Below are 13,238 nucleotides of genomic sequence, written 5' to 3'. Positions count from 1 at the left end.
TCTTGAATGTTGAGATTTGTATCTGTAATTTAGAATAAGCCTCTGCTTCTTAGATCTTATGTAAACTGCAAAATACCCTTTTAACCTACACTAAACTTGCAACCCCATTCTCATGATGTATATCCTTACCCTTGTTCCTTCAATTTCATTGTAATTCTCTTGTCCTTATGAATACTTTATCTCCTCTTTAAAAGAGATCTCAAGGGTCCAAGAAAGGCTGTTCTATCAGATGTAGAGTTGGTGAAAATCTTTTCCCATTCTGTAGGTTTCCCTTTTGTCCAATTGACAGTGTTCTGTTTTTGAAGTTGTAACCTGTGCTGATGAGTTCAAGGCTATCTCCCATTTCTTTTTGTTATCAGGTTCAGTGTGTCTAGTTTAATGTTGAGGTCTTTGATTCACTCGACATTGAGTTTTGTGCAGGGTTGTAGATATGGATCTATTTGCATTCTTCTACATGCTGACATCCTGTTAGATCAGCACCACTTTGTTGAAGATGCTGTTTATTTTTCCATTGTGCATTTCTGGCATCTTTATAAAAAAATCAAGGTTTCATAGGTGTGTGGATTTATATATTGGTCTTTGATTTGATTACATTGATCAAAGTGTCTGGTTTTATGCCAGTACCATGTGGATTCTATTACTGTAGTTGTGTATTGCAGCTTGAAATTAGGAATAGTGATACTTAGGGAAGTTCTTTTATTGTTCGGGATTGTTTTAGTTATCTTTGGTTTTTTGTTTTTCCATATGAAATTGAGCATTGTCTTTTTAATATCTGCAAAGGACTGTGCTGAAATTTTGATAAGGATTGTGTTTAATCTGAAAATTGAGTTTGGTAGGATGGCCATTTTTACTATTTTAAATCTAACAATCCTTGATCATGGGAAATCTTTCCGTCTTCTTGTCTTTTTCTCAATTCTTTCTTCAAAGACTTGAAATTTTCTTCATACAAGTCTTTCATGTGTTTGGTGAGAGTTACCCCAAGATATTTTATATTATTTGAGGCTATTGTAAAAGGTGTTGCTTCCCCACGTTCTTTCTCAGTTCATTTGTCATTTACATCTAAAAGAGTTACTCTTTTTTTTTCTTAATCTTGTATCCAGTGGCTGAGAACCACTTAAAGACATTTTCAACAACCTTAGGAATCAGGAAATGCAAACCAAAAGTACTTTGAGGCTCCATCTTACACCTGTCCAAATGGATAAGATCAAGAACACAAGTGACAACTCAAGCTGTTGAGGATGTGGAGCACAGTGAACACTCCTCCACTGCTGATGGAAGCACAAATTTGTACAGCCAGTTTGGAAACCAATATAGCAATTCCTCAGAAAATTGGTACTCAATCTACCTCAAGACCCGACTATACCACTGTCTTAGTTACAGTTTGTCTTGCAGCAATGAAACACCATGACCAGTGAGAAAATTGGGGAGAGAGGTTTTATTTGGTTTACACTTCCAGATCACAATCCATTATTGGAAGAAGGTGTAAGATTTTAAGACAATCCTGAAGCCATTTTTGACAATTCTGAATCCTCTCAGCCTCCGTGCCATAGTGCTTCCCCCCCTCCCCTGGGAACCAAGGACCTAACAGCTACACTCACGTACTCAGTTCCTGAACAATTACCCATATAGGTATGTTTTGGTTCAGTCCCCTGGGAAACGGGGTCAAAATGACCTCTTACCTCACCTGATCTGGCAACAGCTCTCCAGTCAATTATTGGTAATAGCCCTTTGAATAAGCCAATCAAAATAGTCAAAGAACAACCCCCCTTGCTTCTGTGGCCCCTTTAAAAGTAGACTGTACCAGCTATTCGAGGTCCCTCAGCTTCCCGAATGCTGGGGGACCCTGTCATGACAGAATTAATAAAATCCTCATGCTTTTGCATCGGCTGTGGTGTATGAAGTGGTCTCTGGGGGCGACTCCTCCTCGGTGTTTGGACGCTGGAGTCCAACAAAGGCATAACAGGAACTCAAGCAGGGATGGACTCTGGAGGTAGGATCTGATGCAGAGGTCATGGATGATAGCTGCTTACTGTTTTGCTTCCCCTCTCTTGCTCAGTGTCACGGCCCCCTCGTCCAACAAGGAAGACGCGCAACACCGGAGCTCTTCTTGCTAAGCAGTTTATTTCAGGACTTTATTCACAGCAATCTTTTCCCTTCTCTTTCTCTCCCTCTCTCTCTTTCTCTCCCTCTCTCTCCGGGTAAACCTCTCCCAGCCCTTAAGTAGGCCTGGGCCGCCATCCCCAGATTGCCAGGTGGGCACTACCCATAGGTCCATGCAAATGCAAGCAGCTGACAGTCATTGCATGATAATAGCATAAGTCAGGCTTTAGCCATAGGAGTTGATTATCACAGAGAGCACTTGCTTTCGGGGTCGCGGAGGGCAGGAGCCAGCACCATCAGGTGTGACTTCACACAGCTCTCTACATTGCCATCAGGTGTGACTCCACACAGCTGGCTACAGTTCCCCCTTTTTATTTTGTAAAGCTACAGGCAAGAGTAGAGGTCTGATCTCTGTTAAAAATGGAACATGTGCTAGTGTCCGTCCAGGTGTCATCCACCCAGAGAACACTAGACCTGTCCGGTGCCTTTTTACAGAGGTGGGAGCTAGACACCAACCCACATGCAATCAGACTTGCTCTTCTTGAGGTTGATGTATGCTTACCTCAAGTGCAGTGCGCAAGCCTCGCATCCTGTGCTCGCTTCTATCTCTTTTAAGGTAGATAGCCAAACTTGGGGAGACTGTTCTGCTTCAATGACCATGAAGGCCTGAATGATCATAACTGCATTGCAATGCTGTGAAACCCTTATGTGACAGACGCACCACAGGCATACCAGGGAGGCAAGCACCATTAAAACCTGCTAGGGCTCCTATTCCCACCCACTCCTTCAGATGATTCATGGCTATGATGATCCAGGTCATGGCAAACTGGCATCAGCTTGGGAAAGGCTGACAGAATCCCCCACCACAGCTTCGCCATCACTTTCTTTGTTGAGCGGGTGAGGAATAGGCACAGGATCCTTTCCTGCCTCCATCTGCACTTGCTCCTTCCTCAGCAGGCGTTCTGGCACCCAAATAGGGTCCAAATGATCCTGTGGGAAAACACAAACAGCGCCTTGTGCCCATGCCAGACCCCTGTTAAAGCATCCTTCCAGGTCACCATTGATGGAGGTGGGTCATCTTTTTATCTGTTGTTTTATTGGTTAAGTAATAAAGAAACTGCCTTGGCCCCTTTAATAGGACAGAAAATTAGGTAGGCGGAGTAGACAGAACAGAATGCTGGGAGAAAAAAGCCAAGTCGGGAGTCGCCATGATTCTCCCACTCCAGACAGACGCAGGTTAAGATCTTTCCTGGTAAGCCAGCTCATGGAAATACACAAAATATTAAAAATGGGTTAGATCAATATGTAAAAACTAGCCAATAAGAGGCTAAAACTAATGGACCAGACAATGTTCAAAAAAATACAGATTCCATGTAATTATTTCAGGGCATAAGCTAACCATGCGGGCGGCTGGGTAACGGGGACACAGCCCTGCCGCTCCTATTACAACAGAGTGGCGCCCATTATAAGGTCAATTTTGTTATGTGTATATATATCTCTGATCTTGATTAAGGTATTGTGATTGTGTAGTTCATTTAAAAATGTAATATATAAGTAAAAAATATAGGTTGCTAATGGATAATCATCGATAATAGTAAAGCTTGTAGTCATGTTAGTTAGATTTTCTAGATGTACATAGATATATTTCAATTAAATAGGCATTCTTCATATCTTTCAAAGGCTACAAAATATGGCATTTAAGTGTTTTAATAACTTAGGGCTTTTCATGACAATGAGACACGTCTGCTCCTGGCAGCACCAATCTACTTCAAGAGGATGATGGGCATCAAAGAGGCTCCTTATGGAGTTTGATAGCCATTTGGGCAAGAAACTGCTCTTGCCTGGACTGATGCATAAACGACACAGAAAACCCACAGAGAGAGGACTACTAAACTTGCCTAAAGGTGAGATGGTCTTTCGGGGTTCCTGATTCATGAAAGAGTCTACGAGACATTCTACAGGACACAGCAGATAGTGACTAAACTGTCTTTAAAATTTCCTGCTTCATAAAAATGTCTGCTAAATACTATGGCCTGTAGGCTAAAGATGGATGCCCCAACGGTACAAAAGAACTTTGTATGACTGTCAGACAGTGAGATGTCTCTGTCATTTCTAAAACTTTGGATTTCTTGTTTGCTTAGGTAATATTATATCCTTCTGGAGTCTTTGATGGAGTTAAAAAATGGTTAGTTATAGTTATAGTTTTCCTTAATTATGATAAAAGATAAAATAGATATAAATATTATAACTGTAATTCTTGCTTGATAACTATTTTGTTATATGTAATCTTACTATGTTAAAGTAAAAGCCATTTTTTGTTTAAACAGAAAAAGGGGAAATGATGGAGGTGGGTCATCTTTCTATCTGTTGTTTCATTGGTTAAGTAATAAAGAAACTGCCTTGGCCCCTTTAATAGGACAGAAAATTAGGTAGGCGGAGTAGACAGAACAGAATGCTGGGAGAAAGAAGCCAAGTCGGGAGTCGCCATGATTCTCCCACTCCAGACAGATGCAGGTTAAGATCTTCCCTGGTAAGCCAGCTCATGGTGCTACATAGAATATTAGAAATGGGTTAGATCAATATGTAAGAGCTAACCAATAAGAGGCTGGAGCTAATGGGCCAGACAGTGATTAAAAAAATACAGTTTCCGTGTAATTATTTCGGGGCATAAGCTAGCCATGCGGGCGGCTGGGTGCCGGGGATGCAGCCCCGCCGCTCTTATTACAACACACCATTCCATTTGAAGGACTGGACGTACACCAATGCCTGTCTACGGCAGACTGAATGGCTATTCTTAGGGGTTTGCTCATGGCCTATTCCCCCTTTTAGTTTTTGAAGTATCACAATAATAAGCCAGGAGGCAGGCAAAGAGGATAGTAATGGCAACCCGCGTTGCACCAGTCCCATAACTTGCATTTGATTGTTAACAGCTCGCAAATCATGTAATAGGTGCCACTTTCCCGATTTTTTCCTGATTACAAAGATAGGTGTGTTCCAGGGGGAAATGGATGGTTTAATATGGCCTAGAGTTAACTGTTCCATTATTAAATCATTGGCAGCCATGAGCTTCTCAGAGGAAAGAGGCCACTGAGGAACCCACTCTGGCTCCTCTGTTTTCCAAGTAATGGGAATTCCTTCCCCAGTGGCCCCTAAGAAAAACCCATCCCTTGTCTGGGTTTTCTTAGTTCTGCCACTATCAGATCTTTCTGTTCTTGTCCAAAATTCAGATGGCAGCCCATATTTTTCATAATGGTTTGAGCTTTTTCTGAATATTCGTTACTTAATTTAAATCCCATAGATTTCATGAGATCTCTTCCCCATAATGATACTGGAAGTTCAAGAACATAAGGTTGAATTACTCCGGAATGACCCTCTGTATCTTGCCAATTTAACAAATTTGCACTAACATTAGGAGCACCTGCATATCCTAATCCTTGTAAGGTGTGTGATGAGGTCTGTATAGGCCATCCTCGTGGCCAATCTTTACTAGCTATGATACTTTTATCTGCCCCTGTATCCAAAAGGCCTGTGATCTTGACTCCATTAACAGTTAATTGTAAAATAGGCCTTTGGTCCAAATCCAAGGATAAAAATGTTAAGTCTGTACCTGATGAACCAAATCCCTTATCTCCTCTTTCAATGTCTTTAGCTGGATGTTTATCATGTAGACTAGGCAAAATAACAAGTTGAGCTATCCTATCACCTGGAGAAATTGCGGTAATGCCTTTAGGTGACTCAACCATGATTTTAACAATGCCTGTATAGTCTGGATCAATTATCCCTGGGTGAACTCGTAAGCCTCTTAAGATAGTAGATGATCTCCCTATCAATAGACCCACCGTGCCAGGCTGAAGGGGGCCCTGAAAGTCAGAATCTACAGTTTGGACCCCCATTTGAGGTGTCAATACGAGTCTGGTAGTGGCACGGAGGTCCAATCCTGCTGAACCTGTAGTAGCTCTCCGCGGTCCTTGGGATGTCTGAAGGTTGGCCACTGCTCGTGACTCCTTTCTCTGCTCTGATCTTCCATTGCCCCATATATTTGGGGGCCCTGAGGCCAGGGCCCCGCTGTCCGTTTTTTGGCACAGTAACATTTACTAAGGGTTGTCCATTAATATCTTTTACTGACCTACACCCAATCGCCCAATGCCTTCCTTTTCTACATCTGGGGCATAGTCCTGGAATTGGGCATTGACCATTTCCAGCTTCCTGGGCATGTCCCTGCTGAGTGCTTCTTCCTTGAGGGCAGTTACGCCTTATATGGCCTGCCTTGCCATAACGAAAGCAAGTCCCCGTATTGTTCCCGTTTTTACTTAGCCGGAGTACAGCAGCAGCTAGCCCAGAATTGGTTAACGGGCCTCCTAGCTCTCTACATGCTCTCATCCAACATTCCAACCCTCTGTTCCTGTAAGGAGTGATAGCTGCCCTGCATTCTTTAGTACATTGTTCATATGCTAACTGCTTGACTAACGGCATAGCCGTGTCAGGATCGCCAAATACCTTTCCTGCCGCTTCCACCAGTCTAGCCACAAAATCAGAAAACGGCTCTGTAGGTCCTTGGATAATCTTTGTCAAATTACCTCTTACTTCCCCTCTATTGGGTAAAGACTTCCAGGCTCGAGTAGCAAGATTGTTAATTTGCTCATACACCTGAGGTGGATATCCAATTTGCTGATTGGCAAATCTACCTTGTCTGAGTAGCATATCTGTATCCCATTCTGCTTGATCTCCTCCAGCTGCCAAATTTATCGCAGCTTGGCCATTGGCAAATTCAATTAAAGAAGCTTTCCAATCCAAATATGGACCAGGGGATAAGCAAGCCTTTGCAAGATTCATCCAATCAGCTGGAGTCATAGCATACCTATGCAAAGCCTCCACCTGAGCCACCGTAAAGGAGGCTGAAATGCCATAGGTCTGGACAGACTCTGCCAACGTTTTAATAACTTTGAAATCTAAGGGCTCATGGTATCTGTTGCCTTGCTGATCTTGAAACACTGGGAAAGCATTCATTTTCTGGGGAGCAGCCATCATTTCCGCCCTGACTTCCTTCCATACTCCAGGACTGAAAGAAGTCCCTCCTTCTGCTCCCATGACCTCAGGATATTGACGGGGGGGGGGGGGGGGGGGGGGGGGGAGGAGTTACACTCCTTGTACTTTCAAGTTGTGTTTTCTTCTGTTCCTCCCTTTCTTTCCTCTTGATTTTATGGATAGATTCTAGGGGGACCACATAAAAGCCCTCCTCTTCCTCCTCCTCCTCCTCATCAGACTCTGAGTGGAAATATCTGACTCCTCCCGTTCTGACAGATTAGTATGTAAACCTGTTTTTCCTTTTCCTGGGTCCTTTTTCCTCGTTCCTTTACCTGACCCAGCATCAAACATAACCTTTTTAGAGGCTGCTGTCTCAGATCTCTCCTCCTGTTGAAGCTCTAAGGCAGCCTGGCTATTCTCTATTGCTTCATTATACCTTTGATCTTTCAAACAATGCCACACTAGCCTCCAAACTGATTTGACACCTTTAAGAGCTAAAAAAATTGGATGTGAAGATGAAGCGCCCATCTTGAACAAATGCTAGATTTGTACTTTTTCACTTTTAACCCATCCGCTTCTTGTCGTGGCTCTACTTTTATCCTGCTCTCCCTATTTCTACTGGTGAGAGCAAAAAACCCGCTTTTCGCGGTCCTCTTACCTGAGGATATCAGTGCACCCCCTGACTGCAGCAAGTTCTGGGCTCCACAGAGAGAGGTTTGGAGGATCCCCGTACGAGGCCACCACTTGTCACGGCCCCCTCGTCCAGCAAGGAAGACACGCAACACCGGAGCTCTTCTTGCTAAGCAGTTTATTTCAGGACTTTATTCACAGCAATCTTTTCCCTTCTCTTTCTCTCCCTCTCTCTCCGGGCAAACCTCTCCCAGCCGCCAACCCCAGATTGCCAGGTGGGCACTACCCATAGGTCCACGCAAATGCAAGCAGCTGACAGTCATTGCGTGATAATAGCATAAGTCAGGCTTTAGCCATAGGAGTTGATTATCACAGAGAGCACTCGCTTTCGGGATCGCAGAGGGCGGGAGCCAGCACCATCAGGTGTGACTCCACACAGCTCTCTATGTTGCCATCAAGTGTGACTCCACACAGCTCGCTACAGCTCAGTCTGCTTTCTTAAAGAACCCAGGACTACCAGCCCAGGGATGGTACCATCTATCATGGGCTGGACACTCTTCCACCTATTACTGACTGGAAAAATGCCTTACCGCTGGATCTCATGAACAAATTTCCTCAACTGAGGCTCCTTCCTCTCTGATGACTTTAGCTTGTGTCAAGTTGACATACAAAGATACCCAGTACCACTTTTAGGCACATACCCAAAGGATATTCAATCTTACCACAAGGATATTTGCTTAACTATGCTCATGGTGGATTTACTCATAACAGCCAGAAACTGGAAATAATCTAGATGTTCATCAACTTAAGAATGGATAAAGAAAATGTGGTATATTTACACAATTCTCTGTATATCTTTGTCCTGGAATAACTCTGTAGACCAGGCTGTCCTTGAACTCTCAGAGATCCGCTTGTCTCTGCCTCCCAGGCATTGGGATTAAAGGTGTGTGCTACCACACCTTGAAGTCACAGAGGTCAATCTACCTCTGCCTCCCAAGTGTTGGGATTAAAGGTGTGTACTACCACACCCAACTACTCTTTCTTCCTTTTTTTTTACTTTAAGAACTTTAACTTTTAGCCTGCATATATTTTTAACACACAGTAAACCATTTAGAAATTTTCTTTGTCTTTGAATCTCTCTTTACCATATATTTCTCTTTTTTTTCTGACCACATGAGCCTTTAAATTACTGAGCAATATCGGTAGAATTAAAGCCATGGCTTTGCCGGCTAGATCCAGATCCAGCCCATTCCTTAGCTTTCCAGCCTCATGGCGGAACTGGCTGTAGCCATTTTTATTGCCACAACTCTGTGGCTGTGGCATTTCAAGGTCCTTGCCAGCAAGCAAGCTTCAGCAGCATGTGCTTGCAAACCACACGAACAGCCTGCATGAAAGAGTCAGAGTTTGCCCTGGCAGGACAGCCCAGAAAGCTGGCATTTTAAAACAGCACAACTTTTTTCCTGCTATGGCTGAAAACAGACAAGCATTCAGCCAGCTTTTTTTTCCCAGTCTTTCCATATTTATTCAATATAGTACTTGAACTATTAGCTAGAGCAGTAAGACAATGGAAGGAGATGAGGGGATACAAATTGGAAAGGAAGAAGTCAAAGTATCGGTATTTGTAGATGATATGATAATATACATAAATGACCCCAAAAGCTGATAAACATCATCACTGAAGTGGCTGGATACAAGATTAACTAAAAGCAAGCAAGCAAAAACAAAACCCCCCAAACCACCACTGCCACCACCACCACCACCACCAAAACCGGTAGCTCTTCTTTATCAAATGACAAATGGGCTGAGAAAGAAATCAGGGGAACAACACACTTCACAATATCCTCAGTAATGTAAGTATCTTGGGTGTAACTCTAACAGAACTAAGTGAAAGATTTGTATGATAAGAGCTCTAAATCTGCCTCACTGTTTCATCTGGCTGGTGTGTCCATGGTGTGTTTTCCTTGTGTGTTGGCATATTCTTTTCTTTACTCTTTTCCCTCATTTGACTTTGATAATTTTTTTGTTGTTTATTTATTTTTTATTGAAAAAAAAAATTTTCCGCCTCCTCCCCGCCTCCCATTTCCCTCCCCATCCTCCCGCCCCTCTCCCCCTCCCCCCACTCCTCTTCTCCTCCCTCTCCAGTCCCCGGAGCAGTCAGAGTTCCCTGCCCTGTGGAAAGTCCAAGGTCCTCCCCCCTCCATCCAGGTCTAGGAAGGTGAACATCCAAACTGTCTAGGCTCCCACAAAGCCAGAACCTGAAGTAGGATCAAAACCCTGTGCCATTGTCCTTGGCCTCTCGTGTCAGCTCTCATTGTCCGCCATGTTCAGAGAGTCCAGTTTTATCCCATGCTTTTTCAGTCACAGTCCAACTGGCCTTGGTGAGCTCCCAATAGATGGGCCCCACTGTCTCAGTGGGTGGGTGCACCCCTCGTGGTCCTGACTTCGTTGTTCATGTTCTCCCTCCTTCTGCTCCTCATTAGGACCTTGGGAGCTCAGTCCGGTGCTCCAGTGTGGGTCTCTGTCTCTATCTCCATCCATTGCTAGTTGAAGGTTTTATGGTGATATGCAAGATATTCATCAGTATAGCTATAGGATAGGTTCATTTCAGGTTCCCTATCGTCAGGTGCCCAAGGAACTAACTGGGGACATTGCCCTGGGCATCTGGTAGCCACTCCAAGTTCAAGTCTCTTGCCAACCCTTAGGTGGCTCCCTTAACTAAGATATGAGTTTCCCTGCTCCCCTATCCAACCTTCCTATATCCCCAATCATCCCATTTCCCCAAGTTCCCCTCATCCTCTCCTTCACACTTTTCTCTCTCCATCTCCCCTTACCCCCATCCCCCCCACCCCCAAGATTCCAATTTTTTGCCCGCAATCTTGTCTATTTCCCATAGCCAGGAGGATAACTATATGTTTTTCCTTGGGTTTGCTCTCTTGTTTAGCTCAGCCAGCTTTTATCAACACCATTTAAGTGTTTCGTGGCAGGACCTCTTAAGAGCTGCAGGGTTTTGCAGCTAAAGCTGAGTCAGGAAGCCTCTCTTAGATGAGAGCGCTTGCTTGCCTATAGCAAGCAGAGCAGACCCAAGAAATTGCTGCTACCAAGAAAACATGCTTTGCTCTATTCTTTCCCAAGCTTTCTCAAGCTTTTTGTGGATGTAGTTATCCACGTCTGGATGCCATTCTGTTGAAGGAGCTGTGGGCTGGCGTTCCTGGCACCCGGCTCCCGGCTGCCTGGCTAGCTTATGCCCCAAAATAACAACACACAAACTGTATTCATATAAACACTGCTTGGCCCATTTCTATTAATGTGTGTAGCACTATGAGGTGGTGACTTACCAGGAAGATTACTCAGCTGTTAGAAGAAAATGACACATTAAAATTTGCAGGCAAGTAAATGGAACCAGAAACAAAATCATTCTGAGTAACGTAACCAAGAAGCAGAAAGACATAGTATTTACTCACCTATTGGTGGATATTAGCTGTTAAGTCAAGGACAATTATTCCAAAATCCACAGACCCTGAGAGGTTAAGTAACAAGGAGGACTTTGAGGGGGTTGCATGGATCGATCTGGGAAGGAGAAAAGGAATAGATTTTGTGGGAGTATTGGGGCAGGTGTGGATGGGAACAGGAGGAATCAGGTATGGGGGAAAGAGTGTAAAGAGAGAGTACAGGGAGAGATGACTGGAATTTAGGGAATTATTTGGAGACCGAGTGCAGTGGAAACTCTTGGAGCCTATGAAGGTGACCCTAGGAAGGACTCCTAGTAACGGGGGATATGGAGCCTGAACTAGCCATCTTCTGTAACCAGGAAAGGCTTCTAGTGGTGGGATTAGGATGCCAATGCAGCCACAAAACTTCAGCACAAACTTGTCCTGCCTGCCAGATGTTCTGGGGCAACAATGGCTCAGAGCTTGTGGGAGTGGCCAACTAATGACTGTTATAACTTGAAGCCCAAGCCATAAGAGGAGGCCCATGCCCTACACTGCCTAGATGGCCTGGAACAGGAGGTTGGGTGGCTCAGAAACCTAGGGTAGAACCAAACAGGACTGATGGGGGGGCGGGGGCGCTAGCCCAATCACCATCCAAGAGGCTGAAGGGAGCAAATGTATATATCTTCAGCTAAACATTGGGTTGAGCTCGGGGAACGCCACGAAAGTGTATGTGAGGGAGAGAATTGTAGGAGTCAGAGTAGCTCAGAGAATCAACAAAGCAGGGCTCATAGGGGCTCACAGAGACTGAAGCAGAACCTGCTTTGAGTCTTCTGAGTTTTCAAAACTATTCAGAACTGCATGTTGAGACCCTGGTTCACAACCAAACAAACCTGGCATCGTGGCATGCAGTTTTTAGTCCAAGCAGTCCTGAGATAGAGGCAGCAAGATTACTTAGTGGAGGCTAGCTTGTCCTAAAGACTACCAAATAAAACCCAGTATTGAAAAAACAAAACAAATAGGAACCAAAACAAAAACAATGAAAAAAGAAGTAAAAACAAAAACAAGACTGCTAACTTATACCTAGACTCTGGAATAAACTTATTTCAATTTGGGATTTCATAGTATTGTAAGACAGCATGCTTTGGGATTTTGGGTGCACTCAATTCCTTCCTTCCTTCTTTCCTTCCTTTCTTTAGTAGTTTTTATTTTATTTTTTATTGATTTTTATTGAGCTCTACATTTTTCTCTGCTCCCCTCCCGGCCTCTCCCCTCCCTGCTTCAACCCTCCCCCAAGGTCCTCATGCTCCCAATTTAGTCAGGAAATCTTGTCTTTTTCTATTACTCATATATATTAGATCTATGTATGTCTCTCTTACGGTCCTCATTGTTGTCTATGTTCTCTGGGTTTGTTATTTGTGGACTGGTTTTCTTTGCTTTATGTTTAAAAACCACCAATGAGTGAGTACATGTGATAATTGTCTTTCTGTGTCTGGGTTACCTCACTCAAAATAATGTTTTCTAGCTCCATCCATTTGCCTGCAAAATTCAAGATGTCGTTATTTTTTTCTACTGTGTAGTACTACTCCATTGTGTAAATGTACCACATTTTCCTTATTCATTCTTTGGTCGAAGGGCATTTAGGTTGTTTCCAGGTTCTGTCTATGACAAACAATGCTGTTATGAACATAGTTGAGCACATGTCCTTGTGGCACGATTGATATATACCCCAAAGTGGTATTACTGGGTCTTGAAGGTTGTTTCCTAATTTTCTGAGAAATCACCACACTGGCATCCAAAGGGGATGTACCAGCTTACATTCCCACCAGCAATGCAGGAGTGTTCCCTTTACCCCACAAACTCTCCAGCATAAGTTGTCATCAGCGTTTTTGATCTTGGCCATTCTTACAGGTGTAAGATGGAATCTCAGAGTTGTTATGATTCACATTTCTCTGATGACTAAAGATGTTGAACATTTCCTTAAGTGTCTTTCAGCCATTTTAGATTCCTCTGTTGAAAGTTCTATGTTTAGGTCTGTACTCCATTTTTTTTTAT

Source organism: Chionomys nivalis, chromosome 1 (genome assembly GCF_950005125.1).
Source record: "Chionomys nivalis chromosome 1, mChiNiv1.1, whole genome shotgun sequence".
Lineage (NCBI taxonomy): Eukaryota > Metazoa > Chordata > Mammalia > Rodentia > Cricetidae > Chionomys > Chionomys nivalis.
Note: the sequence above shows the minus strand (reverse complement) of the source record.